The sequence below is a fragment of the Lichenostomus cassidix genome, chromosome 24, assembly GCF_008360975.1.
Source record: "Lichenostomus cassidix isolate B80296 chromosome 24, HeHo_3.0, whole genome shotgun sequence".
NCBI classification, from domain to species: domain Eukaryota; kingdom Metazoa; phylum Chordata; class Aves; order Passeriformes; family Meliphagidae; genus Lichenostomus; species Lichenostomus cassidix.
The window spans coordinates 4,013,291-4,040,688 of NC_139504.1; the positions used below are offsets into that span (position 1 = coordinate 4,013,291).

General features: G+C 43.4%; 1 long non-coding RNA gene across 1 annotated transcript in view; it reads left to right on the forward strand.

Annotated features, from left to right (window-relative positions):
- Nucleotides 1-26,750, forward strand: part of LOC146427504 (uncharacterized) — a 67,533-nt gene extending 40,783 nt beyond the window's left edge. The window contains exons 2-4 of the long non-coding RNA XR_014856370.1: nucleotides 13,858-13,999; nucleotides 16,014-16,175; nucleotides 26,657-26,750. This is a non-coding gene — a long non-coding RNA (uncharacterized LOC146427504). The remainder of the gene's footprint in view (nucleotides 1-13,857; nucleotides 14,000-16,013; nucleotides 16,176-26,656) is intronic.
- Nucleotides 26,751-27,398: the final 648 nt, after the last annotated feature.

The window sequence follows — 27,398 nt, forward strand, 5'->3', positions numbered from 1 at the left end:
TTGTCTCCCCCTCTCCCACCTCCCCTTCTTCTTAAGAAGACTTTCCCAGGTCCCTCTTGGCTGCGGTTGAACGATGTTGGCTCATGTCCATGCTGCAACAAAGACCTGGCATTCCAGCTGTCTGCTTCTAATCTCCAGTGTCAGCTCTTGTTAATGTTTCAGCATGAAATCAGAGGGGGCAAAGCTGCATGGAATATTAAAACCATGATCAGAATTCCACTGAAATGCTGATAGTCTGCGAGGGGAGAGAGGGAACGCCATTAGGAGGGACGGCAAATCGCTGCCTGGTGTTTAAATAAAAAAATAAAAAAAAGGGGGGGAAAAAAAAAGAAAAGATTTCCATCCACGGGGGGAAGTACAATCAGTGAATCGCCGGGTGAAATTAGCATTTTTTCAATTGGGGATCGAAGTTGATTTATTGTTCTACACAACATTAATGTAACTGTGTGCTTGACCTGTTAAGGCAGCTAATTTTTCATTTAAATGGGTCCTTTCTGTATGCAAAAAGGTTGTAATCATATTTCAACTTTGCAAAGTGATCAGGGAAGTACTGGACTGTTTCAAAATTGTCTTAAGGAGTCTCTCTTGCCTCCCTCCCTCTCTCCCTTCCCCCTCCCTTCTGCCTAGTGGTCAAGGGCAAGCAGTTTGGGGGTTTTTTGCCTTAAAAAAAAAAAAAAAGCTGTCTCAAGTAATAAGCTTAATTGTCATTTGACTTGAGCTGTTTTACACCACTTGGACCATGTAAAAAAGCATCTGAGTGGGTGTAAATATCACAGCCCCAAGCCCTGCAACAGGAGCTGAGAGTGCAGGGAGGGTCTGTCCCATTAATAACTGCAGGGTTTGCCTAAAAAAGAGGTTTTTTTAATTCTTTCACGTTTGTTTTTCTGACTGTCTTGAGTAAACAGTCGCTGGATATGACTGCGGAAATATTGTATATTCTGTAGGTATTAAAAATACACATATAAAAGCTCTGATTTCAGTGGCAGAAGAATTAGGAATTATTAGAAATAAGGACTGAGCAGTGCAGAAATTCCTGCTGGTTTGGATCGGCTTTGCACCATCCTCAGATGGGAAGAGTTGTAGCTTTCCAGTTTGCTCTGCAAATGAAAGTGATGACTTAGTGGAAGTGATGCTGCCTGGGAGGAAGTGTTGCTGCTGATGGGTCTGGAGAAAAATGAAGCTGTCCAGGAGCAAATTCAGTTTTCTGCTCCGAAAGGCCACTTTGCTTTGCAAATGTCATTTCTGGTTTGAGATGGGATGGGATGGGATGGGATGGGATGGGATGGGATGGGATGGGATGGGATGGGATTGGTGTTTAAAGGCAGAGATCTGCTCAGTGTGAGGAACCTGCTGAGGTTGTCCCTTCCTCCTTGGGTGAGGAGGTTTTGGGTGGAGATTTGCCACCTCCAAGGCTGGCAGGATTTTCCCCTTTCCCACCTGAGTTTGTATCCTGTGCAACACATCCATTCCAAACCCCTCATCCCCAACTGTTGCTGCTCCTTTCCCCAACCTGGGAAAAGCCTTTGTCCCCAGTGACATTCCCCAGATGACAATGGGCAGCACCCCGGAGCCTTCTCCCCGAGCAAGTGAAGATAATATACATTTCCAATTAGTGGCACACATTCTGGTCATGTTCTCTTTTTACTCCCTAACTATCTTTGTTTTGCTCCAAAGCTGTTCGGTCATTAATGAAATCCTGCAGTTCTGCTAATCCTGGATACAATGCAGCTTTTCTCTGGCAAGCTATCCCTGACATAAAACTACAGTTACCCAAGCTCCCCACCACATTAAGATTCGTTGTCATTTGCCTTTCATTACATACCTGATGTAGCACAGTAGCAGTCAAATGTCCTTGGCAGGCAAAGCAAAGTATTTAATTGTATTAGTTTCCGCTTGCTCCGCCTTAAGGACATTTTTTTTTTTTTTTTTTGCCTTGGGAGGGAAGAAGAAAAAAAAAAAACCACCAGGATTTTTTTTTCTTCCTGATCATGGAAACTTTATATTTCTGGATGTAAATGTAATTATACTTCTCCAAGCCATGGTGCAGCCCCCTCCCCAGCAGCACTGCAGTGCCAGTGCCATATGAAATGCCTCTCCGGCGAGGAGAACAATGAGGCATTCATCAAAGGGAAGCAGTGATTAGATGTTTTTCATTTTCAGAACTTTAAGAGATAAATAGGGGCCCTGTTCCTCCATTTGATGTACAGTACTGGTGGGATTCAATTAATCTCCGCCGATAAATTCCAAATTTCTGCGAGAGTGTTTCTGGGGGGGGAAGAGTGGCACACAGAATGGTGGCTGCAGTTCCTCAGAACAGGGGTGCTGGGTTTGGATAAAGGAATATATCAGAGAGGGCTGGGATGGCCATGGGGTCTGGAGCAGGGCTGGGAAGCTGTGCAGCTTTCTCCTTGCTTTTTCCCAATGTTTCCCTTCAAAAAAAATAAAAAAGGACATTGGGTGGAACAAGGAGCAAAACACTAAAACTCCAGCTTATATTTTAGGAGATCTGAACTCCAACCCTGAATTCTGAATTTTCTGTGGAGCTCTTGAGTGTCTTGATGTGTTTGTGCCCAATTCTGTTGAACTTAACAACCTTCTTCTTCATCAAGATGCTGGGGAAAGTTTTGTTTAAAACTCTTTTGAAATGAAAACTCTTTTTGAAAATGCTCAAGTACCTCAGGGTTAAAATGCTCAAGTACCACAGGGCTAAGCAGTGCAGAATTCTCTGCAGGTAACTGCAATTATTAAGTTTAATTTCTTCCTTTTTTTTTTTTTGAATATGCAGAATGGCAACAAAAGGGAGGGCAAAGCCTGGCTGCTCTGAAAAATGAGTGTCCAAAAGCACTGTCCAGGTGGTGTGTGTGTCCCAAAAGCTGTCCCTGCAATTGCTAATAATCCACCCAGCCCTTCCCATCGATGATTTTATTAATCAGATCAATGGCTGAACCCCTGAACGTGCATCTTGTCCTTGCTGCAGCAAATGAAGGATATTGATGGAGCAGCTCTGTGCTGCTGGGTGGGAGAGCCAAGAAAATAGGTCAGGTTTGATCAATACCGAGCTGCTTCCAGGAGGGCTGGATGTGCTTTACAGAAACGAAGCAGCTCAATTAAAAGGAATAAATAAGGTGGGGAACGATCAGGCTTAATTTAGGGTTGAAGTGAAGAAGGGATGGGTTGGGTGTGAGCTGCAGGGAAGGTGCAGAACCATCAGAGAGGGAATTCAGGTGACACACGAGCTGCTGCAGCCCTCTGGGGGGCTTTAAACACTTTAAAGCCCAGCTCAGCACAATCCCAAACTTGTAATATCTGCACACATTTTAACGAATCTGCCTTAAATCGCCACAAGGCCTTCGGGGTCTATTTGTGGTTTTTATCACGGTCATGTTTCACTGCTAGAATTTATAATCTGCCTTTCCTTGTGGTTATTCTGCACTAAAACCACTCTGGGTGTTTTCCTGGAGCACCAGCAGCCATTTATTTAGGGTGGCACGCATTGGGAAGCCAAAAGATTTAACAAATGGTGTTCATTAAGGGTTTGGTCCTCTTCCCTTTTACCTCTTTGGAAAACCTGCCACTAGTTTTCCCAGAGAATATTATTTTTTTTTGGTGTTATTTTTTTTTTCCCCAGAGCAAAAAATTTTACCTTTAGCGACCCTCTCAATGAACGAGGATTGATTAGAATTTATCAAACTGATCAAACACAAGTTTTAGAATTGATCAAACTGATCAAACACGAGTTTCCCACTGAGGACAAGATGGGGATTTATAGTCAAACTCTGCTCTCATTTCCAGTGCAGCACCACAGAAAAATCAGGGGACAAGTGGCAGCTGTACCTACGAGATGAGAAATGTTTTTGGCACCAATCTTCATCTTTGAAGGTTTGAAGGATGCAGCAGCTCCTTTGTAGTCCTCAGGATTGATGTCAGGCTTGGTGGGGTCAATGGGAATCTCTCAAATTATTTCAAGGGCTTCGGATCAAACCTAAAGCCAAACTGCTCATAAAAAGTCAAGAATAGACATAGATTTGGGGAGGTCATTGGGTGAAAAAAGTGGATTTTCTGAATTTCTGCTGGTTTTATCAGGTGCTTTCTGAATGCAGCTCAGGCTGTATTATCTACAAGATTTTATGTCACTGCAGTATCTCAAGCTGCACCGATAACAGGATCTCACAATGTATTCTTAACACAAAACATGTCGAGACTTTGGGAAGGTTTAGTCTCTGGATTAACTGAGTGGAAAATGTCTTTCGTTGGAGCTACAGATGGCTCACAACACAGGGGAGGAATCTGGAGGAAGAAAAAAAAAATTCAGAACCTCTTTGTCTTTTCAACTTCATTAGGTTTTCCGAAGCTCTGAGCAAGATTGTTCAGAAAATGAGAGATGGAGAATTATTATTTTTCACATTCCCTCATTTGTTTTCATCTCCTCTTTTCCCTAACAGAAAACATTAAATGCATTTCTCATTTTTAAAAATACGAGTGTGGGGGGAAAAAAAAATTCAAGCCTTTTGTGGGTTTTTTTTTGTACATACAAGAAGTTGATGCTTGACAACCTAGCAAAAAATTAGAATATCACACCCAGTTGTGGATTTGAGGCAGTGGGGAGCAGCAATTTGATGATATTTCTGCCTAGTTTGGGTTTTCTCCATGAGGTTTCTCCCCGTGAGGAGTTGGACTGCTGAGTGTTTGGTGTCACGGGGACACCATGACGAGTCATGCTTCATTAGGGCCATCATCAAAATCCAAATCCCAACCTTTTTGCTGACTGCATCACTAATCCCAGGGGGCTGGGGGAGCACAGCAGGGCCAGTGGCACTGAGCTGGCGACAGAATCTCCTCCTGTTTGGGATTAATTTATCAAATTCACCTCCAGTGCCGTGATCAAGTCAATCAGAATTCCCAATCTGGGCCAATTTTCTCCTGGATAATAAGGCATCTGTGGGTTTGATTCTGTCCAGGTTGGAGTGGGATTCTGTTGGAATCCCCACCAGCAGCAATTTGGGTGTGAGCTCCATCCCCAGCTCCTTCCAGCGACATTACTGAGATCTCCTGGCTGATCCTCATCTCATTTTTCAAGCCCTTTGCTGTAAAAGCCTCACAGCTCCATGACAGAACATTTAGAAAACATCTCCTCTTTGTGGGAAAATGAAAAAAGCAGCCCAGCCAGCAACTGCAGAGGAAATCTGCAGCCTGTGCTTGGAGCCCATTAATAACATGACGAGTGACCTTTCTGGAGACAAGAAATGCGTGGAATTGATTGTCCTACCCAGGAGCTGGGCAGAGCTATAGATTGGTTATTTTCAGCCCAATCTTTGTTGTGGTCACATCTTTGGCCAGTGCAGGCTCAGTGTGGGTATAGTTTAGTCTGGTTAAATCCAAATGGAGCCGAGGAACGAGAACAATGCCTTGGTGTGGCTGCCAAAGGTGCAGCTGCTGGTGGCCATGCTGGAGCTCCGGCATTGCAGAGCTGCTCCTAAAGAAGCTTTGTTACCCTTAAAGCTGCAGATTCTCACTTTTCTAGTTTCTATTTCTATTTATTTATTTTTATATATATATATATTTTTATATATATATATTTACGCACATGTGTGATATTCTGTTATGAGCTGGCAGAATGATGATAATCCAATCCCTGCAAGTTTTTGGTGTTTTGGTTGCTTCATGTTCTGTCAGGGAGTAAAAATCCCTGAGTCCAATGTCCTTCTCGCTTGGAGTTAATCCCAAAGGTGTCTCTGTGGTTTGCTGCTGTGAAAACCTGGAGGTCCCAGAGTTGAGACAATCTTGGTGGGTTTTTCCAGCCTGAGGAGTTGGAGTTTCCCTCAGTTTTACTTGGAAATCAGAGAGGCTTCCCTGGGTTATATAACCAAAAAAACCACCCAACTTCTTTCATTTTATGTATTTCTCTACCTCCCCAGTGCCATAAACTTCCAGGACAAACCAAGAAGGTCAGTTTGAGGAGCAAACAGGTGATTTTCCAGCTGTGTCTCCTGCGTGAGGACAGGGAATTTGCTGTACCCAGGAGTGGGGTGGCTGTCTGCTTCCTGCGTGTATCCAGGAGTAATATCCAGAATCCATTAGAGAGATGCCTAATCATCTTAACCTGTCAGATCCCAACCACCCTCTTTTAAGAGCCAATTTGTTTTTCTGCCAGATCGATGTTCTTATCTGTAATTGCACAGGCCATGAATGGCACCCAATAACCAGTTAATATTCAGTTCCATTCCACAGCAGGGTGGGGAGCAGGGAAATGTCTTAATTTAAACATTTATTGTACAACTGTGAAAATGTCCTAAGTGAAATTAATTGAAGCTCGGGGAGAATAACTTATAAATCACCTTGTCTGGCTTGCATAAAATGATATAAGGATATGCTGAATTCTTATCGTGGGGCTCTGTGGAGCTGCAGAAAGCTTTAACCCTGAGGTTACTGCTGTTATTCCAGCTCCAGGATGGGAGAAATGTGACTCCTACAGGTTATGTGATAAAGGCAGGGCTGATCTAATTCAGAATAAGCCACCAATTTTTACTCAGTGTGGTGTTGACACCTTTGGCCATCCCTCCCTTCTGCTTTAAAAAGGGGATAAAAATCCCATCAGGCTGTGCTTTTCATGGGACAAATATCACCAGAAAGTGGGAAAAAACCCCAAACCATCCCCAGTGCCGTCAGCAGAGCGGGATATAAACAACAGTGGCTTAAACACAAGCTGGAAATTAGGAAGGCTAAGGGGGGAATTTGGAGAGCAAATCGAGACGCAAACAACTCGCGGCGAATTTATTGATTTGCGCGGAACAGCGGGACTGGGAGGGAAAGAGTTGTTACACTCGAGGAAAGCTTGAAGAACACTTCAGGAAAAGCACAATATTGCGGGGAAATAAATGCCATTTCTACCTGTTAACTCTTAGAAGGAAACGCTGATGAGGCTTTGAGCCGCGAGGAGCGAAAAGCACTCACCTATAATTGGGAGAGACATGGCTGAGCTATTGACAGAGGGGAAAAAAAGTGATAATGCTGCTCAAATCAGCTCCATAGGAAACCTGCTTCTTTGGAGATGTTCCTCCTGCTCTGAGCTAATCAGCAAGGCTTAATTAAGCACTGGGTGAGGCTGAATGAAGAGGTTATTGAAAAAAAAAAACTTTAGGAAGAACTGGTGGATGTGAGACAGATGAGGCAGAGCAGCTCCTGGAGAGGAAATCACATCTCTAAAGGAGACTTGGAGCAGGTCAGCAAACCAGGGGATGGATAAAGGAGGAGTGGTTGATAGGATTTATATGGAAAGTTATTATTTTATATATTAAAAGAATTTATATGGAAAGTTTTTGGATAAAGCCCTTGACAAGGGGTGCTAAGGAAGGACCCAAGGGTTCGTTGGTAAAGCACTGATGGGGTTTAAGTGGGAGGAAAACACCATTCCCATCCCTATATGCATCCCAAAATGGCAGTAAATATTCCTCTTCCAACTCAAAAAAACACTGCTGTGCCCAGGGATTTTCAGCTGTTTGGTTTTAGTTTCCACTGGGTTGGGAGAGAGGAAAAATAAGGCAGGGAAAGTGAAAAATAAGGCAAGAGAAGTGAAAAATAAGGCAGGAAAAGTGAAAAATAAGGGAGGAAAAGGGATTTTGGGGCTAAGCTGGAGGTGGCTGAATGGTTTTAATGGAACCCTGAGCAGTCAAAGGGAAAGCTCGAGGGGCAGGGTGGAAATTCCCAGCTGGCAGCTCCAAGGGGACTCCTCAAAAGGATATTTGGACAGCCCATATCTAGCTAAGTTATCGCCAAAGGGGGGAGAAAAAGAGGTCTGTGAGTGAACAGTTCAATGGTGTCACTGTTCAGGCTGCAGCAGTGGCTAAAAAAACACCAGTGAAGTGGTAGGGAAAAAGCACCAACTCGTATGGGATATGATATTGAAAATATAAGATATTATATCAGTGTACTGAGATATTGGTCACTGCCAAGCCAGGGAGACAGGGAATAAATAGAAACAGCTGGGAGACGGACAACAGAAATAATTAGAGGCCTGCAAAAGTGCTCAAAAGAATAATTTCTTGAAAGAGATTGTTCAGATGAGAGAACATAGGAGTAAATAATAAAAGGAGCAGGGAAGGTGAATTGCAGTACATTGAAAACGCTTCGAAAGAACTGGGTTTTGTACAGTTGACAAAAACCTGTGGAGCTCTTTGTCTCTTGACATGGTTGGGGCCAGGAATCTGGTGGGATTGAAAAATTCATTGAACATTTGTACAGTGAATGGAAACATCTGCAGTGAAATGGGTGGGATGCTATTCTTAGCAAAGAACCACCACCAACCCTCCTACTTCAGGGCATAGTTTAAATAGTGGCTGAGGAAAGGGGAGGGAGGAAAATTCCTCATTAAGGTTTTCCCTTGTGATCCAGGAGGAGATAGGCACACCAAAAAAAAAAAAAAAAATTCGATTATCACTGCAATAGGTTTGGCATCGCCTTAAATAAATATTTCAACACGTAGCTTTTATTACAGCTTGTAGGTTGGTTTTTTTTTTAATGATGGTTTATTGCCGTGTTGTCCAAATTTTTGTGAAAGGAAGGGGAGTTTAGGAGTGAATTGAAATCACTGAAATCCCTCCTCGCTGCAATATGGCATCATCAGTGCACAGCTGCACACAGGTGCTGCAGGCAGCCATGGAACAAGTTTATTACACTCCATTAAAATTTATTGCACAGGTAGATTTAGGTGCTAGAACTGAAAAAAAAAAAGATTATTTGTGGTGATGCTTAATAAGGAGGATAAGGCTGCACAATTTGCATAGGTGGGGAAGGAGTGAAAATAAGCATGAATTTTGATTTATGGGCAGGGTTTTTTAAAATTAATGTTAATTTTTAACCCAGGGGAAGCTCATTTTCAGCTGGGATGGAGGGCAGGGCAGAGAAGAGGCGAAAAGAGGCACCTTTTCTGCTTTGCCCCCAAAGCCCTCCAGCCTGGCAGGTGCCTCATCCCAGCCAGGAGCTCAGCCCAGCTTTCCCCATTGCCCCTGCATCCCTTCACAAAAGCGTCAAAGAAATCCTGGGGAGCCCAAAATTCATGGCCAAAAAAAATTCATCCCCGGGGGAAGAAAAGAAAGCAGAACAAAACAGCAAAGCCCCAGCGCTGGGTTTTCAGACGAGCTGGAAGTTGGTGACACAGGCAGTAAATTTGACAGCTCCTTGCCACCTCCTCCTGGGGTGATTCCCTTTGAACTTTTCAATATAAACACTGCTAAAACTGGGCTCAGGTAGAGCTTTTATGGCCAAGCTTTGCAACTTCCCTGCAAGCTGAAGAAACAGGGCACTGCAACACTCCTGGTCACCTTTCCCTGCTGCAAAATGGTTATTCAGTCACTGGAAATGCACGTGCAGGGAGCAGGAGCAGATCTCTGACTCAAAAGCAGGCAGAAAACACAGAAAGAAGGGAAGAAAAGCATCATGTTAGAGCAGAAAATATGTCAGGCAAAGGAGTTTTGCTGCATTCTTCATTTGGGATAAATATGCATGTATATGGATATATATTTATATATATAGAGAGAGAGAGCTGGCTGCACAGGGAAATTTTTTGTTCTGTTTTTGAAACCCAGATCAGTGCAACAGGAAAATAAAATGCTGAGCCACCACACAAACCCCTTTTCTGTGTCAACTCTTGCTCACAGAGAATAGCATTTCGTTCCCTACTGTCGAGGCAGCAGCAACTAAAGTGAATGTTCATATGTGTGGTGAGGCATTTGTCCCTGGAAAAATAACATCTCTTCTTCTATTAACGTTTTAATTAATCCCTTTTAGTTATGAAATGTAACTTTACATTACATAAAAAAAAATTACATGCAGTCTCTTAATCTGCTAATCCTTTCTCCAGACAAGCTGGTTCTTTTTAAATCAACTGCCATTTTATCAACCCAATGGAGCAGAGATCCGGACTCAACTCTATTCAACAATACATTCTTTTCATGAGAGACTGGCCTAGCTAATATGACACCACAAAGGGCTTGAGGAATTCCAGATACCCAGCTCTTTGGATTAAAAGCATAATAATCCCATGCAGTTTTTTGTTCAGAATTGATAGAATGGTTGTATAGTGAGTCACACTTGTTTGAACTTATCAAAGTAACAATATATCAAGCATTTCGTAGGATGATATTTTATTTTCTCAGGTCGATTCAACTTCTTTCAAGTTTTTTTTTTTTTTGGCTGGTTGTTGTTTTTTTTGGTGGGTTGTTTTTTTTTTTTTTTTTTGGTAAGCATGCATTAATGACTGCCAAATGCCCCCGCAGTTAAACAATTAAAACCTATAATTAAGCACAGAATCTGATAGCTGCTGTTTCATGGCTGAGTTTCTATATGGTTTCCAGCATTGTTTGTGCCAAGGCAGCGAGCTCAGCTCAACACCCAGCGTGCAAAAACTCCTCAGGCTGCTGTCACTCCTTCCCCTGGCCCTGGGCATGACTTTGCTGCGTTTCCAGGCCATCTCTGGGAGCCAAAGCAGGACAGCTTTTGTGTGTCAGCAGCCCCTGGGGAGGTGGCAAACGAGGCTGGCGGGACGAGTGGCCCCATAGCCTCGATAAATTCCCGTTTTATCAGAGCCCTGCAAGGATCCTCACCCCATCCCTGCTGGGTGAAGCCAGGCTGAGCCCCCAGCTCTGCTCTCAGGGAGGGTTTTGAGCTTGTTAAACAACCAGAAATGGGAATTACGGACAGAAAGGCTCCTCGGAGGAGCTGAGGTGGCTGTGGCTGTGTTGTGGCTCTCTGGGGGAAATGGGTTTTTTCACCGTTTTTTAAGGCTGGTGTGGTTCCTGGTGGAGTCAGGAGCACTTTTGGAGGAGCTGATAGGCTGGGTCTGCACTCCAGCTGGCATCACAGCTGGGAATGTGGGATAGGCTGCACAGGGCAGCCTGGGGGACACCTTGGCTGTCACCCTGCAGATTCCCAGGGAGCAGGGAACAGCAATTCCCTTTACCCTGAACCCCACAGGACACTGTTCTTGCAATATTCCCATCCCTGCAAGTGTCCCAGGCCAGGCTGGACGTTCAGGAAGGAGAAAGTGGAAGGTGACACCTGCTTTTCTTCCCTTCTTTCTGTGTTTTCTGCCTGCTTTTGAGTCAGAGATCTGCTCCTGCTCCCTGCACGTGCATTTCCAGTGACTGAATAACCATTTTGCAGCAGGGAAAGGTGACCAGGATTGTTGCAGTGCCCTGTTTCTTCAGCTTGCAGGGAAGTTGCAAAGCTTGGCCATAAAAGCTCTACCTGAGCCCAGTTTTAGCAGTGTTTATATTGAAAAGTTCAAAGGGAATCACCCCAGGAGGAGGTGGCAAGGAGCTGTCAAAGGTGACACACTGCCTGTGTCACCAGTGGAAGATGTCCCTGCCCACAGCAGGGCTGGAATGAGATGGGTTTGGAGGTCCTTTCCCACCCAACCCTTTCCAGGAATGGGTTTTAAGGTCCTTTCCCACCCAACCCATTTCAGGAATGGGTTTTAAGGTGCTTTCTGACCCAACCCATTCCAGGATTTTCCCACTGCTCAGAGCCATGATACAAACCACAATCCCTGATCCAACATCTCCCCAAAGGAGGAGTGTGGGAGAACATCTCCCAGTGCAGCCCCAATTCCCTGCCATGAGCCAAAACACCCACAACTCGTCTGGCCAGCAGGGCTGAGCTGGAGATGGCAAAACCCACAGAGCCTCCAGGGATGCTCTTCACTCACTTCCCTCCACATTCCCTGGGAAAAGGAGAATCAGGACTAGGAGAACCCTCCAGTGCTGTTGCCATCCTCGAGGGGCAGAAGTGGCTTGTGGGTCCTCAGCCACGTCCCTGCAGAGAACACAGGACTTCCTCTATTTTATTTATGTTTTTGTTTTCATTGTCATAACTCTTCCCTCGAGTTCCCAACCCCCCTGACTCCATATGGCATCTCACAAGGGAACAATGGGGAGCTCTTCAGGGGTTCCTACTATAACTCTTCAGAAGCAAAGGGTTCTCCGAGGAGCTGGTTGGGGTTTTTTTTCATCCCAATTATTTCAATATTTCTATTGGGTTTCAAAACTAAATGCACTCGCAGCAGAATTGGCAGCGCTCAGGCGAATATTTTTCATTTTTACTTTCGACCAACTGTGGAGTTAACCAGAACATTTTGAAATTTGACTCCCCTTGCCAAGGCCTGCTGTAAAGAAGGGGAGTTTGGGAAGGGTGGTGGCAGAAATGTTTGCTAATTCCCCTCTTTCTCCTCTTTTCTGTTTGGGGTCAGACCCCAAAACCAGCTAAGGGAATCAAAGTGTTAACGAGGAAGCAAACACAGTTTAAAACTCCAATTCTGAAAAAAACAAAAAGAAAAAAAAGAAAAAAAAAAGCAAGAACAGCCATGATTTTTCAGGCCAGACGAGTTCTCCTTGCCTTTGCCAAGGGAATATTGTTTGCATGCCTCCTTCAAGGAGGGCTTGGTCCCTCCATGCTCCTCCAGTGCCCCTTTAAACAAACACCTCCCAACGCTGCAGCTATAAATAGCAGCGAGGTGGAAATGGCTGGATAGGTTTCTATGCCCTCCTTTGTGTTCCCATTTTTCAAACACACCAACCTTCTCCCCTTTTCCCCCCCCCGCCTCTCCTCCCTCCACAATGTGTGGTTATATATAGAATATTTATAATAGTTCCCTATTTCCAAGCAATTTTCACCACTGCCACGCAGCAGGAAGAAATTGAGAAATTGCTGGTTGTTTATTTATTTATTTCTCCGTGGCAATGTGCACTTAATCCTGCAGAGTGTGGCAAAATATTCTGTCTGGATGGTATGGATGTGAACATACACAGCCTATAGATGGATGGATGCATGCCTGTGTGTGCTTTTTAAATGCACACCACATTGATTGCAATGTGGAACCCATAAAGATGGGAGATATTCTTATCTCTGCAGGAAATAAAGGGGTTTTTTTGGGTAGTATTTATGGGTGAGATGTTGCCCAGCTCATCCACCCCATTATTCACTTTAAGGGTTTGCTGGGAAGGAAGGGAATGACAGTCCAGGGATAAAGATCCCAGTGCTGACCCAAAATCCTTGGGTCAGAGGAGAGTTGGGGTTGGCAGGAAGCTCTGGACATCCCTCAGGAATGTGTCCAGGTGATTTTGGGACGTCTCCAGAGGGACACTCCATGCTGTCCCTGGGCAGTCCCAGGGCTCTGTCCCTCCATGGGAAGAGTTTCTCCCTCACGTTTAGGTGGAACTTGTTATTTGATGCCATTGCTCCTCATCCTGTCCCACTGAGCAGAGCCTGGCCCTGTCCCCTTGGAGATATTTCTGTGTCCCTGAAAGCCAGAGGGGAATGTTGGAGGAATATCCATGTGCACTGATCCCCCTCTGCCACCCTTCACTTGGCATCTGCTGCTGGCAGCTCTTAATGGGATATCAGGCTTAATGACTAATTACTGCCTAGCCCTATTCATGATCCTTCCTCCTTGCCAGGGGAGAGGGGAAGGGATTTAGGGGATCACAGTCCTGATTCCATGGCAGAAACTCAGGATTCCTGAGTTTGGATGGCAGTTTTGTGATCTCAAACCTGATGGATGATGCTGTGCAGTGTTTGAAGGGTATGGAAAGGGAAATGAAATTCCCATCATTGATTTGGCTCCTTCATTCAAGGGTTCATTTGCTTAAGGTTTGCTTCTCACTCAGGAAAGAGAGAAGATTCAGGTGTTTTCATTTTTGAAATCAAACCCAGTGGGGTAGAAAAAGGGGAGGAGAAAGGGGAAGGGCAAAGATTCAGTCGGTCCTAGGGGTTGGTTTTATCCTCCTAAGAGGTTATCCTTCAAGAGCTGCATGAATCCCTCTCAGGATGTGTTTGTAAAATCAGCTGTGCTGTGTTTGGTTCAAGGTCCTTGTCACCACCTTCCAGGCCTCAGCAGGAGCCAGGAGCTGATGCTCAGAGCTCCAGAAGAATTCCAGCAACACCTCCACAGCTCCCCAGAACTGGAATTATCTTCTGCTGACCTGAGTTCTCGTGTTTGCCAGCTCAGGTGGGCCTTCATTCTATTTATTAATGAACATGCACTTAAAATTCCTTTTTCTCAATGGACTTTGCAACCTCCCATGCCACTGAGTTCCCCAAATTCACTGCAGGCTGTGTGAGAACCAGGTGTGGCTTTTAGAAAAATCTTTTCCCCTGATTCAAAGCAAGAATTTTTTTTGGACTGGGACTTCCCTGCCTCATGGAGAACATGAAATATGTAATAGACCAGCAGCAGGTTTTGAGCTATTTTTTTCTTGATTGCAGTTGACAAGTCCTGTCTATCAGCTTAGGGAAATGAAAAAGAGCAAGCATCCATCTCAGCCCTTTTTTCCATCAGTATCAGGCAGCATCTGAAGGGAAGCACTATTATCCCAAAGGATTAGACCCTGAAGAATGCACGGGGGATTGAGGCACAGTGGGTGACACCAGGAGCATCTGTGATCCCCTCAGAGGGCTGAGAGGGAATATTTGGGTTCCCTGGCATGCCAGAGGGATGTGGGATCTGCTGGGAATGCAGAGCTGCTGAGATGGGCACCCAGAGATGCAGGAAAGAAGTGGGAGAGGTGCAGGACAAAGGCAGGGCTGGGGGCAGGGGGCTGGAGTTAAAACCCAGATTAAGCTCTGGGATGTTTTGCTCTCCCTCCTGAAGGATCTGTCTCATGCTGTTCCCCCCTTAATCTGTCAGTTAGAGCTAATAGCTGATCAGAGCAGAGCTGGAATGAGTCAGCCTGGTTGTTTGCATAAACACTTGCTGGGCTGGTGGTGATGCCTGAGCAGGGCTGACCTGAAACAGAGGCTAGGCAAAGTTGGGAGAACAAAAAACAGTTAAATTTATTAAAGGTCTTCAGGTGCATTCAGGGCAGACAGAGCTTACTCAAGAGACTTCACCCCAAATGGACAGCAAGTCATGAGTTCTTCACTTTTTATAAATTCTGTCTATTAACATATTGAGATTTAATCCTCCAATTACCCCTTCAGGTGATGATATTAATCACCCCAAGTTTGCTCCCCAAATTCACTGCTGTTTACATATTTTGGGGCTCTGAGGCAGCAAAGTGTCCTTGGATTTTCCACCTGAGAGCAATTATTTTGTCTAAAACGCTGGGAACAGCAGCTTCAGCACCCTGGGTGGAGTCCAGAGTTACACACTAAAATTACAGATACACAAAAAATACAGAAGCTAAAAACCTTAAGGCATCAATGGTTTGGTGCTGAATCCTCCCTCCATCCCTCACACCTGCCCTCCCCTCTCTCCCACCCTCCTTCCAGCCACAAGGGCACCTGAACAGGTTCAGGTTGTTGTTCCAAGTGTATTCCCATCCCTGCAGCATCATTTTCCTCACCCTTTCCCATCCTTCCCCCCAGCCAGATGAAATTTGGTGCCTTCAGGTGTAATTCACCTCAAGGGTTCAGCCTGAGCTCTGCCTTTTGCCCCAGGGTGGGAATTATTGAGAATTATCTCACCTCTGAGTGCCTTTATCGAGTTTATAACAGTAAAAGCAGGACAGGAAGAGCCCAGTGCCCAGCACAACTCAGCAGATTAAATTCAAACGCTTTTCAGGGTGTGGTGACAGATTTACAACTTCAATATTTTGCTTCGAAATGATTTCAGGCATTTCGTATCAAGGTAATGGTTTGATCTGAAAAACAAATGTTTGCAGTCTCATTCATTAATTACTATAACGAGAGATCCGAGCTCAGAGCTTTATAGGTTCTGATCCAAATCTGTTTCCCTTGGCCTCCTCTCAGCACTCTAAAAACGACTTTCCCTTTCTGCAGTGCCTTTTCCTGTGACATTCTGAAAGCCCTCGATAAAAAAACTAATTAACCCATGATGCAAATTTGCCAAATTTGCTGGGAAAAGAACCCCTGACTCTTTCAAAGGTATTGCCTTGCATGAAGATCTGGGCAGAACAAAACTCCTGATGGTGCTGCTATGCTCGAAAATGCACCTTTTTTAAAATGGTTTTTAGTGATGCTGTGTGGGCAAAGTGAGCATTCAATATTATTCTCTTCCACAGATGGAGAAAACAGTCACCAAGTGACTAAATAATTTGCTTGTAGTCACATGGAGAAGAACACAGTGTTCTCCAGCCCAGCCACGTGATTTTCTTGCTCCTCTCCTGCATCCTCAACATGGAATGGGAAATCTAAAGGTTTTGGATCCCTGTGTTTCGCAAAAGGTAAAGATCTGGGTCTCCTTGGAGAGCCCACAGTTCCCTTGCAGTGGGTTGTCCTGGCTAAATTTCAATTTTTGGAGGTATTTTTGATTTTTCTAAAATTATGCTCTCGCTGTGCACGACGTCTTCCTCCCTGCCAGGTTCAAGTTCATGTTAAATGTTACAGATTTTTAAAGGCTGTAGTGTTCTATCATCACAAAAAAAAGGTTTTGCAGAGTTAAGATTCCTGTTTTAAATCCACGTGACAGAGTTTGAGGTGGATGTGGAGCTCTGGAAATGCCACCAAGCCACTTCTCCACTGTTTTGCCTGTGTCAATTTTATTTTTACTATTATTGGTGTCAATAATTAGCCTATTGCAGTTGTGATGTAATAGAACCTCCGAAGTTCTTTTTGGGTGTGGTACCTTACAGATGTTTTTTAATTTTGATTTTCTTTCCCATAAAACCTCTAATTGAAGTTTTGCTGTGATTTCAACTACTTGTGCAAGTACAAAGTTGTATTTTATCCAGGTTTGTAGTTTGTTTAATGTGAGAACTCATAGGCAGCAGCTGAGGTCTGCTTTCTGGAAATATTCCTGTTAAATACATAGAGGGGAGGTGATTACTGCTGGGAAATTTATTGTCTGAATAAGTAATGAGTGGAACAGGAATTGTCCAAACTGATAGCCACAGTGCTGCTGGGCTGAGGGGACAACAGGAATTTTGTGATCCCAGCATCCCACACTGGCTTGGGATGGCAGTGGCCTCAAAAATCATCTATTCCCAACCAGCTGCCATGCTCAGGGATATGGAATTGGCCCCAAAAATCATCTAATCCCAACCTGCTGCCATGCACAGGGATATGGAATTGGCCCCAAAAATCATCTATTCCCAACCTGCTGCCATGCTCAGGGATATCTCTGATGTTTTAGGATCAAACCTAACCCAAACCCTTAGGGTTTAGGCAGTTTTGGGCTGCCCTTGCTATTGCTACCTGTCCCTTCATCCCTCATCATCACACAGCTAAAACCTTCCCTGCCAGCCTGCAAGCAGAAAAAACCCCCTTGTGTGCCCTTGAGACAGCATTCCCACTCCATCCTTGGCTGGGAGGTTTCCTGGAAACCCAGGGAGATTTCCCAGGGACAAAAATCCCCCAGGGAACGAGGTCCATCCTGCCCAGCAGGCTGCAGGCAGCGTGGGAAGGGTTAAGGATTACCGGGCTGGATGTGACAGGCTGATGTGCTTTCCAGGTAATCAGGAGAAACCAGCAGCTCGTTAGAAAAGGGATGAGCCTGAGCCGAGTGTAAAATACAAGCACCTCGAGCAGGGGGGGGATTTCTTGGAGAGCAGAGGCAGGAGGAGAAGCTGGAGGGTTTGTTCCCGGTGGTCAATAGGGCTGGAGCTGCTTGTCTGCTCGGGTTTTGTGCCTTTGGTGGGCTGGGCTGGATGATCGATCTGCTGCACAGGGGGGAGATGCTGCTCAGACATCCTGGGTGTGGTGTAGGGGCTAAGCTGAAAGCCTAAAAAAATATTATTATTATTATTATTATTATTATTATTATTATTTTATTAATTTTTCTTATTATTATTTCTTTTTTTTTCTTTTTTTTCTTTCTTTTTTTTTTTTTTTTTGGCTAAGCTGCCAAGACAGATCCCTGGTTTATTTATTTATTTAATTAATTAATTTTATTTATTTATTTATTTTATTTATTTTTCTCTCTTTCTCATTCTCCTCCTCCTCCAGGCAGGCAGTGGGAAATGGCTGCCTTGCTGCAAGAACCTCAGTGCTTTGCTGAGCCTCTCGTGGTTATTTCCCCCCCCAATCCAGCACATCCCAAAGGCTGGGATTCTGGGAATGGCCATGCCTGCATCCCAGCCTTCCCTCCCTGTGTGGAGAGCTGAGCCCTGCAGAGCTCAGCCCCTCCTCAACATGTCGAGTTTAAACCTTTGCAACACGTTTATTTTCATGCTCTGCAGGGACTTTCACAAGAGGATTGAGATCCTCCTCCGGTGTATTACAGGGAAAGGAACATTATTCCCTTTAAAGTAAAAGTATTGGAAGGGGGAAAAATGCTTCCAAGTGCTCTACACCGAAGGATCATGTTTCCTAGCATGGTATAAGTGCTCATTTGCTTTATAGTGCTCTCAAACCTGTGTTAAATCCTCCTGAATTCAGCCTGCCTTGGGTATTCAGCTGCTGGTGATGCATCTTCCAGTGAGGCAGCAAATGCTGCAGGATGTGAGCTTTGGTCACCTTCCTAAAGAAAAAAAAAACCCTAAATGGTTTGGGGTTTGGGGTTTTACAGCCCTGGTGCTGGGATGTACAGCAGGAGTCACAGTATATAGGATATATTTCTTTTTATGGGGATGTATTGGGTTCAAAACTTGGGATCAAAACTGTGCTGGTACTTTCTGAACTCTGATTTTTTTTTTTTGTGTTGGGGTTTTCCACAGGTAAATTCTGCTTGCCCAGGGTGGTGCAGAGCTCTGTGCTCTCACTGTGCCTCCCAGGCAGAGCAGTGGGGAGGGAAGGATGCTGGGATTCTTCTAGGAATTTGGGGATTGCTTTTGCACCAAGGGGAATTTATAAAGGGGAATTTATTCTTACAGTGTGTTAAATCTTTGGAAACCTGTAAAACACGATGGAGAGTTCAGCTTAACAGAGAACTTCCCTTGCTGAAAATACATTTACTGATGATTTGGGGCTTTTTCTTAAAAATATTTACCAGTTTTCTTTATTGAATAGTATTCTTTCATTCTTTATTTTTTTTTTTTAAACAGGAGCTCTAACTTCCAATTAATTTATTCTTTATTCTTTTTTTAAACAGGAGCTCTAAATGGTTTCCAATACCTGGAATCCATCAGCTCCTGCAGGTACCAGATTAGGCTGTGCAGTTTAAGGATACCCAACACAATTCTGCTCTTAGAAACCAAAATAATTTACTCAATATTGGCTTTTTTTTGGTCTTTTCTATCACCTCTAGACCCTTGCATGAAGAGAAAGCAGTTTGCTCTGCTAAAAACTTAAATATTCCCAAACTCACACATTTAAATAAAAGAACCCAAAATCCCTCCAACATTTCCTCTTCGATTTTCCAACCTCTTGGCCACCTATCCTCTTTCTCCTTGCTTGACTTTGTCCCAGTTAATATTCCAACAGGTGTTTCCTTTTTCAGTGGAATTTTTCAGGCCGCTGTCTCAAGAGGCCTCGTGCATAATAATGCTGTATTCATTATGTGGCTGCCTTACTGGGAGAGAACTTTATTTTCTTAACCCCACCATTTCCCCTCCTGCAGGAGGGACAGAGTTGGGGCTTTCAGCATCTCCTGCTCTGTGCTTTTTGATGAAATCCCCACATGGCACCATTTCACCTCTGCCCCGTCAGGAGGGTGATGAGGATTTAAGGGAGAAGGGAGGCAAAAAGGCTCTTTTTCCCACTATTTTTTTGCACAGCATCTCTATATTTATTTGTTTGGGTTGTGGGGGTTTTTTTGTTCGGTTGGTTGGTTTTTGTTGGGGTTTGGTTTTGTTTTGTTGGCTTTTGTTTTTTGGGGTTTTTGTTGGAGTTTTTGTTTGGTTGGTTGGTTGGGTTTTTTTGGTAAATCCTCTCAATTTCTCTTTTGTGACCATTGCAAAGAACAGGGTTAAAAATAACGAAATTAAAGCTCGTAAGGAAAAGATTCATCCCTTTTTGGGGGATTCTCATATTGCTAGAAATTTGTTGTGGTGGCATTTGGGTTTAGAGGAACCACTAGTAAATTCCTACAATCTGTGTCGAGGTGACTCCTCTGCCCCTTTCTGCCTCTGGATGATGCTGAACCTTCATTGCCAAAGTTCAGGGGAAGAGAAAACTAAAGAGAAAATATTTTGTTTCGAGGTTTTACCAACTGTAAAATATATGTTTTTTAAAGGAAGGTGGAGGGATTTAAGAACTCTGTGGCAAAGCTTCCCTTTGCTCTGTTTCCCAGGGTGTGAAATGCTGCTCTGTACCCCTAAATTTGGTTTTTTCAATGAAACAGGAGGGAAGAAAAGTAACAATGCAACAGGGTCAGCTCCTCACATTGCTCAAGGATTAGCCAGTTATGATTTATCCCAAAGTGATGGAATTAAATATTCCCACCAAGCCAAATTCATTGCCCTGTGACATCACCAAAGCCAAGAGTTTGGATGTTTTCAACATCAAATGTGGCATTTGGAGGAATTTGTGCCAGTAAATGTCTATGCACGTGAAAATCTGTGAAATAAAAGGGTTTTCCCTTATTTTTATTTCTTGGAAATTATCTTCTTGATGGAGATGCACAATTCCCAGCCCCATACCTGAGGTAACACCTGGTTAGGAGAGTTTTAATGCAGAAAACTGAATTTTTCTGCTGTCTTTGCACAGCTTTTTTTCCTAATAAAATGCCAACAAAGAGATTCTAATGTCCTGGATGTTGGGCATTGATCAGTGGGAAAAGAGACTTTGATAACCTTCCCATCCCCAATCCCTAAATCAGTACCAAACCTGCCAATATTTTCCCATGGATGCCCAAAACCCCATAATTATTTATTATGCATGGCAAGGGAGCATAAGGGAAGAGAGCTGGGAGTGCTGAAGCAATAAAAACTATGAATAGATTGGGTTCTTCTGCCATAACTCCATTAAAAATTGAGTGCAGGGTAATGTTGTGCTATTCTTAGTGCAGATAACTTTTTAAAAGACCAATAAACTTCCTGGCTGCTGCAGAGGCAGCGTGGAATTCTAGCCTGGAAGGGAGTGGGGTGACCTCAATATGATGCTGCAAATTATTGGAAATCAGAGAATTGCAGTTCTTGGAAGCTTTAGGATCGATTGTTGGAGGAAATCAGCTGATAGATGGCAGCTTCATCTGGAAGGGAGACATGGAAGTGGATTAATAAGGGAAATTATCAGAGTCAGATGGTGAAAAAAAATCCTAAAATAACCCTGAGATGTTGCTCAGTTTGGTGGGTTGGGGTCTAAAAAGCAAGTGTGGAAGTTGGAGTTGATATTGCCAAATATATTTGAATTTTTGGGGGTTTATCCTGTGTCAGGCAGACATTAAATGCAGAGTCCTTGGAGAGACTGCAGCAGTTATTGGGAAAAAATATATTGCAAAAATAAAATTTTTGCACTGCAAGAAATATTTTCACAGCGCAACTGAGTGAAATTACTAAATCCAAAAGAATCACTAAATCAGATTCGATTTATTCTACTTGTTCACTAGGCTGATGGCAATTTTAATTTATGTTCTTGTGAATTCCTACCTTACCCATACATTATTTTGGTGTTTGCATCTCTTCACAGAGATGATTTTTGCTTGGTCATCCTTGTAAACATGAAGATGAATACGTGGGGATAAATTTTGAATCCAAGGATGTGTCAGAAGGATCTAAACTATGGACTGTGGGATGTTCAGAATCCTATTTGATATTTGCAAGTTCTATTTTTAAGGCTCATACAGGCAGTAGCATTAAAAAAAAAATGGTCACAACTCTAAATATTTTAACGGTTAAAAATATTGACGACAAAATCCTCTTTTTTTGGGGAGAGTTTTGTTCTCCTGTTCCTTTAAGGTTAGCTCTGTGCCATGCAGCCGTTCCGACTGTTTTCCAATATTTGGAATTATGAGCAAATAGAATTACTCCCCCATCCCATCCTTTCTGTTTACATTGCATAATTACCAGCCCCTCTCCCTGCCTCGTAATAATTGACTTGATATTGATAAATAGATTAGCTAATACAGCAAATGATTATTCCCCAGTAAATGAATCAGTGAGCTTTTGACTTCGAGTGCCGTTACCCATAAATGGGCTGTAAATAAATAAATTATTATTTATTAATGGCTCGTAAATTGGGGACAGCTTTTGCATTTTGCATTAAGCAGGGCTTGGGTAAACACCCAGAGAGCAGGAGCACAGCCCAGGGATGCTGTTCCCTCCCAGCTCTGGGCATTTTCCACCTTTTCCTCTCCTGAACTCCTCATTCCTGGTACCTGCAGCGTGGAAAGGATTTCCTGGAAAGCTCTCAGGGTGTGCCAGGGGAGGTTTGGAGCAGAGATCAGGGGAGATGTTTTCCTGGGAGGCATTAGAATGGGAGATGTGGGGTTACCAGCCCTGGAAATGGTCAAAAAATGTGTGGATGTGGCATTGAGGACATGGTGGAGTGGTGCTGGGTGATGGTTGGACTTGATTTTAGAGGTATTTTCCAATCTTAGACATTTTATTGAGTTGTTGAAAGCCTTTTTAAGGTCAGGACAGGTCCAAATGAGCTTCAGGGTGGATGTTCTACCCATGGTGTCACCATTGGTGTCACAAGCCACCTCTCTGTGGGTGCTTTTTCCAAAAAGGGAATTTTAATTTTAAAAAAATAATTTTATCAGCTTGTTGTTGTTGCCAATTCCTGTAGCAATCGATTGCTACAATCTGAGCACAGCCAGGGAAACTGGTACCAATACATCCAATTTCTTGATCCTACAATTCTTCTGGACCCATTTGAGTCAATACATCCAATTTCTTGATCATAATGTTCTTCTGGACCTGTTTGAGTCAATACATAGAATTTCCTTATCCTAAAATTCTCCCAGATCTGTTTGAGTCAATACATCCAATTTCCTGAATCCTCCAATTCTTCTAGACCCATTAGAGTCAATACAACCAATTTCTTGATCATAATGTTCTTCTGGAGCCGTTTGAATTAATACATCCAATTTCTTGATCCTACAATTCTTCTGGACCCATTAGAGTCAGTACATAGAATTTCCTTATCCTAAAATTCTTCTGGACCCGTTTGAGTCAATGCATCCAATTTCCTGATCCTAATATTCTTCTGGACCAGTTATAGTCAATACATAGAATTTCCTTATCCTACAATTCTCCCATATCTGTTTGAGTCAATACATCCAATTTCCTGATCCTGCAATTCTTCTGGACCCATTTGAATTAATACATCCAATTTCCTGATCCTAAAATTCTCCCAGATCTTTTTGAGTCAATACATCCAATTTCTCATTCCTACAATTCTTCTGGACCCATTTGAATTAATACATCTAATTTCTCAATCCTACAATTCTTCTGGACCCGTTTGAGTCCATCCAGGCATTGAAACCCAGGAATTTCCAGTTGCAATGGGGTTTAGGCTCCTCCTCTGGAATAGCTGGAAATCAATCCAGGCAATTCCAGATTTTGGTACCTGCAGACCCCCTAAGATTTCCCTGGGTCTGGCCCAACCTGCTGCAGATCTGCCAGTCAGGATGATTTATGGCAGTGAATTCTGGACCATATGTTGGGCAAAACCTTGGCTGAGCACTGGGCTGGATTTTGTGGCATCAGATTTACAGCTGCGTGTGGGAAGGGCAGAGGAGACAGGGAAAATAACAGGGAAAAGAACTTTCCTTGCATGCAAAGAGGACAAAAAAATCTCTGAGCCTCAATTCCACCATTCATCGATAGGAAAATCAGTGTTTTAAAGGATGGGATGTAGCAGTGAAAATGGGATTTTTAGGCATTTAAAATCCCATCTCTTTCTTCCCTCTTTTGCAGCCCCTTAATTAACCTTAATCCCGGCCAGATAATGGATGAAACCTCAAATATCAGCCCACATTTATAGAATACATAAACATTCTGTCCCAGCCTCATTACGGCACCAGGATTAGGAGGAGAGGGGGAAAAAAAAAAGCGCTAAAATTAATTTAACAAAATTGGAACCAGCCCTCCAACGGATGGGAATTGCAACCTGAAGTTCCAGTTCTGCAGCATCACATCCAATTTGCTGGATGCCTGCAGTTGATTTATGTCAGGGTCCCAAATTTTGGGGATGCTTGAGCATGGGCTGAGCTGGAAGGTAAATCGTTGGTAAATCATCCCCATGGCTCCTTTTCCTAGCTTGGGACTCTGTGAGGATGAGTTTGGAGGTGAACTCAGAATTCCCCAAATTTCTGCTGCTTTGCAAAGCTCTTCCAGCTTCCCAAATTAGTGTTAGGTGTCAAATTAAAAAAAAGATTTGATGGGGAGAAAAAGTTATAATGGTTTTGTGGGGGGAGAGATCTGTGCTCAGCTTCAGATGAGGGAAAAACTTCTCATTGCTCTTTAAAAGGAAATGGAGTTTTTATTTATTTCCTTTTTTCCTTAACACACCATCATTACCCTTTTCTCCAATTTTTTTGTTGCCATATTTGTTTCATTTTCTTCCCATTTTAGATCAGCTCTTTCCTTCAATATAATATCCTAAAATGATGAATTCTCATAACACCCCAATGTTATCCTTCAGCTCTCGCCCTCAGTGATATTTTTTCCGAGTGAAAATGCAGCAAAAGGTTATTTTGGATAAGAAGGATGAATTCAAATGGGGATGGCAGGGAAGCAGGGGGGTGTGGATGACAAAGCAGAACTAGAAAGGGAGAGGAGAACAAGATTTGAGTCCAACAGACCTCAAAACCTGCTTTATTTATGATCAGGGGGAAGGAAAACTCCGGAAACTTTTGGATTTTGGCATAAAGATTCGACCTGCAAGGGCTAAAGCAGGAGCTGCTCTGTCCTCCAAAGGTCCCTGGGCTGCAAATGGCAATTTCCCCAGCTCTGAGCAGCTCTGTGCTCAGGCACAGCGTGAGAGAGAGCAGCAATCCAGGCTGGGCAGATGGTGTGCAGCAAACAGTTGCCCACAGCTGCTGGGAGCAGGGAAAAACCAGGCAAGAGCAGCCAAAACAGAGCCACATCCAACTCTGGGACAGGGAAAGCAAAACCCTGCAGGCTGGGCAGGAGAAGGAGGTGGGAATCAGATCGATTTTCCCCTTTTGGTCAATGGCAATGAGCTGAAAAATCACCTTGTTGGGTTTTCTGACCCTTCTGCACTCTGTCCCGTGGAAATTTGGTTAAAATGATCAACTAGGAACTGCTGTGCTCTGAATTTTGACCAAATTTTCAGCCTAGCAGGATTTCTCTGATCAAGGTTGATGCCCAAGGAGTGTTCCTGTGACTCCAGGATTTCTTGTGAGATGTTGACTCTCACAACTCCATTCTTCACTATGAACCAAAAGATTTAGGAGAAAATGAGCTTTAATCTCCCTGTGGAGGTGCAGTCCCATTGCTCTGGTGCCCATTTGTGTAGCCCTGGAGCAAATCAACCTTTAGGAAATCAAGGTTTTGATATAATTAATGTTTTCTGGGGGCAGAGACACATGAAATCAAGACCCCCATGGAATGGCTCCATGAAATTTACCTAATAATAACTGTTAAAGTAGCAATTTAACAATAATAAAGCCAGCAATGCAAGAATTTATTGGTGTGGCTATTAGACAACAGGGTTGTTTCTTTCCTTGGATTTTTTTAGCTATTTCTAGAAATCTATGGACTTCGGTTGTATTAAATTACATAAAATTCATAGATCCTTTTCATTTCCAGAGAAGATCAGAACTTCTCTCTAATTTCAGGGGAAAGTGGAGGATTTCTAGAAATCCTGAGAGCTGTTCAAGAGGTGTTTTGTTGGTGTTTATAAAGATGGAAAACTCCTCATGTAGGAAAATGCACTTAAATTAATGCACAGGTCGGATATGATCCATTTTTCATTTCTGAGCCCCGACTTGGTGGCAATTTGGAATTCTTAATACTTAGGTCTAGTGGGCAGGCAGAGCTAAATGTGCTGATTGGTACTAAAACCTCACATCTGATGACTTTCTAAGGAAGCAATGTCGACTCTGCCAGCTGAAACCAAATCTGTTTGGGTTGGTTTGTGGGGGAAGGTTGTGCAATGAGCTGCGAGGATGAGCCAAAGCCTTGTGAAATCCAACTTTTTCTAGGGTCTGGATCCACTCCTTTTGGCCTTCAGGAAGTGGGATGGATATTTGAACATCCTTGTCCTTGATCTGGAGAAGAAATTTGGTGTTTTTCCTCAAAAGCTCGGTGTGGTTTTGGGAAAGCAAAGGGCTGAAGCATTGGTATCCATAAATGATGGAACAGCTCCATTCCCAATTTCCAAGGCTTCTGTTTTCACATTTAAAGCCTTATTTTTCTCCATGAGGTGTGAATTTGTTGTTTGATTGTTCTGATGTGCTCATTGTCTGAGGAGCTGGAGAATCCCCTGTGATGGAAATACCTTAGAGTGACCAGAACATGGAAAACTTGGAATAATTGGAAACTTAGGAGCTGAAATTATACTTTGATTGCTTTTTAAAGATGTGGAGATGATGGGAGTGAGATGCTTGTCACACTCATAAATTCCCATTTTCAAGGGCTTTATTCTCTGCATTCTCCATCACATTTTGGGTTTCCTCTGCACCTTCAATTATTCCAGATAATGCTGTTGTCCCAAAAATGCTCTCAGGATATCTCTCTGTGTCACCCAAGCTCAGGAATCACCCTGAAGAGGGATTTGATGCCCTCAGATCAAAGAGCAGAGTTTTCCAAACAGAATTATCCCTGCTTGGAGTCGCTCAGGAATTGGGTTCAGTAAATCAGGGAGAGGTGGATTTATGACGTGAGAGACTAAACACTCTGCACCTCTCCTTTATCAGCAGCATCTTCCCCTCCTGCATTCCTGCTCTCCTCTCCTCTCCTCTCTGGGATCATCCTGGCTGCTCTTAATCATGGACAACATGGAATATCACAGGGGCAATGTGACCTGGTGGGTGTTAGACCTGGAAATCTGATCCACAACTGCTCTGGCTTTGCTCCCACAGCCCATTAAAAGGCGAAATTATTAATTAAAAAAAATAATTTGTTGCCCTGAGAGGTTCCTTTGGCATGTGGTAGAACTCAGGGAGAAATCTGAAAACTATGCAATGTCTAGGGTTTGGTTTTTGGGGTTTTTTTTTTAAGTATAAAATAGTTCATTTGAAAATCCTTCTCATTTGAAGAAGACCAGTCCTTAAGATGATGAATTTTCTGTATCTAAACCATATTTTCTTTACAATTTTGGGCTGGAAAGGCTCTGGTTCTGTAAGAAACTGAACAAAATGGTGTATTTTGTCAGTTGGGTCTCTCTGCGTGAATTAGTTAATTGAGATATCCCTAATTAAACCAAAGAAATTTGATGTTCCACACAGCACTAATTGGGCTACCAAGCAATAAAATAAGATTTCCTCTCTCAAACCCAGAGCAGCACTCCTAAAGCATGGAATTTTTCGGGATCACCCTCTGCTATCCCCTTTTTCTCTGCAGTGCCATAAACCACCTTTGGAAAGCTCCAAAAACGAGCTTTATGAGCTCATTTTTTTTTTTTTGGACAGCACAGCCACAGCAAGGTCTGACCACCTG